General features: G+C 41.5%; 1 protein-coding gene across 2 annotated transcripts in view; it reads right to left on the bottom strand.

The window, feature by feature from the left end:
* The window catches only part of efr3a (EFR3 homolog A (S. cerevisiae)), a 55,373-nt gene that overhangs the window by 51,511 nt on the left and 1,372 nt on the right, over positions 1–2,490 (bottom strand). The gene's annotated exons all lie outside the window — the stretch shown is intronic.

Genomic DNA, 2,490 nt, shown 5'->3' with positions numbered 1-2,490 from the left:
ACACACACACACACACACACACACACACACACACACACACGCACTTTATGAAGCAGGATCATTACTTTATTCATGCCATGCTCCACCAGGCTCATGCTGAAGATTTAACAAGGTGAAGGAGAGTCAGGAGCAGGAGACAACAGGAACAGACATCAGCCGAAGAAGATTTTAGCTACATGTTTCTGAAGCAGCTGAGGAGATCTGTGCTTCATCAATACAACACAATGTTTATAAAAACTTCTCTCTAAATAAAAACAAAGATGTTTCCAGCTCCTGTAGAAGCTCTGTTCTATTTCTAATCTGCTTCAGCTGCTGGCTGTGGTTGGTATTCTGATATTTTAAGCTACTGTTGGTAGCCTTTTGCTACTTCCAGACAGCTTCGACATACCTTTGGTTTTTAGCCAGCCATCAGCTAGCATTATGCTACTATGTGCCAGCCATCAGCTAGCATTATGCTACAATGTGCCAGCCATCAGCTAGCATTATGCTACAATGTGCCAGCCATCAGCTAGCATTATGCTACTACGCGCCAGCCATTAGCTAGCATTATGCTACTACGCGCCAGCAATCAGCTAGCATTATGCTACTACGTGCCAGCAATCAGCTAGCATTATGCTACTACGTGCCAGCAATCAGCTAGCATTATGCTACTACGTGCCAGCAATCAGCTAGCATTATGCTACTACTCGCCAGCCATCAGCTAGCATTATGCTACAATGTGCCAGCCATCAGGTAGCATTATGCTACTATGTGCCAGCCATCAGCTAGCATTACGCTACAATGTGCCAGCCATCAGCTAGCATTACGCTACTACGCGCCAGCCATCAGCTAGCATTATGCTACAATGTGTCAGCCATCAGCTAGCATTATGCTACAATGTGCCAGCCATCAGTTAGCATTACGCTACAATGTGCCAGCCATTAGCTTGCATTATGTTACAATGTGCCAGCCATCAGCTAGCATTATGCTACTACTCGCCAGCCATTAGCTTGCATTATGCTACTATGTGCCAGCCATTAGCTAGCATTATGCTACTACGCGCCAGCCATTAGCTTGCATTATGCTACTATGTGCCAGCCATCAGCTAGCATTATGCTACAATGTGCCAGCCATTAGCTTGCATTATGCTACAATGTGCCAGCAATCAGCTAGCATATGCTACTATGTACCAGCAATCAGCTAGCATATGCTACTATGTGCCAGCAATCAGCTAGCATTATGCTACAATGTGCCAGCCATTAGCTAGCATTATACTACAATGTGCCAGCCATTAGCTAGCATTATGCTACAATGTGCCAGCCATCAGCTAGCATTATGCTATTATGTGCCAGCAATCAGCTAGCATTATGCTACATTCAGACAGCTACATACTTTGAGCTTACCCAGCCATTGACTAGTCTTTAGCTTTTGCTAGCGTTTTGCTACTTTCAGATTAGCTTTCAGACAGCCATTAGCTATTTTTAGCTTTTAGCCACCCAGTAACTTGGCCTTCACTACTTTCAACAAACCAGTAGCTACGTTTAACCTTTAGCTGCAACTAGCCTTCAGTCAGCCATCAACTACTTTCAGACAGCCATTAGCSATCTTTACAGAGCCATTCACTAACTTTAGCTTTTATCCCGTCTTTAGATAGCCTTTAGCTACCCTCAGCTTRACTTTAGCTCACTTTTTGCTGTTTTACTGTAAAACCATGTAAAGCAGCAACACCTGGTTGAACCACAGAAGTTTTTCTTTGAAACAAATAAAATCCAATTTTTTTTTATTTTAAAACGATGCAATAAAACTAAACTCTCCTCCAGTCGTCTTCGGCCTCTTCCTCCCAATTCAACGTCTCTTCGGCTGAAATCTGATGCAGCGAAGGAGGACGAGGATAAAAAGGAGGTTCTGGTGTCCTCTGCTGAGACGACCCATTTGTCAGATTTCCTCCAGGAGGCCRAGCGTCCCGCTGTGTTAACCCCGCCCACAGACTCACCGCCGCTCAGACGAAACCGTCSGACTCCAGAATCACAGGTTTTACATGTTAACCTATTTTTTACATTAAACTGGATTGATAAAAACTGCAGCACTCGTTAGGGGGCCTAAAGGGATAAAACTGTTTTCCATGGCAACAGCAGCCATGTTTTTAAAGATGAAGAGCACCAGAAGATTCTAAATAATTTATTATCATCTTAAGGAAGTATAAACATATTTATAGATTCACAAAAAAACACTTTAAGCTGATCAATTAGTTTGTAAATTTAGTCGAGTTGATTTATTTTAAATTTATGTCACTTTCAGGACCTTCAGCTGAGTTTAAAAAACAAACAAACAAACAAACTGTCCTTTTTATAACCGTTCTGCTTTTATTTCTGTTTATCCTTAAACAAAAGTGACATGTAAAAGACATTTTATCTCTAAAAGCTTCATTTATTTAATCCACAGACATCAGTTTTTGTTTTTTTACTCAGAGATTCTCAGATTTTAAATTATTTTATGTGTTTTCCTAAAATG

The sequence above is a fragment of the Austrofundulus limnaeus genome, unplaced genomic scaffold (assembly GCF_001266775.1).
Source record: "Austrofundulus limnaeus strain Quisiro unplaced genomic scaffold, Austrofundulus_limnaeus-1.0 Scaffold315, whole genome shotgun sequence".
Taxonomy (NCBI): domain Eukaryota; kingdom Metazoa; phylum Chordata; class Actinopteri; order Cyprinodontiformes; family Rivulidae; genus Austrofundulus; species Austrofundulus limnaeus.
This window is presented reverse-complemented; position numbering and strand designations above follow the sequence as displayed.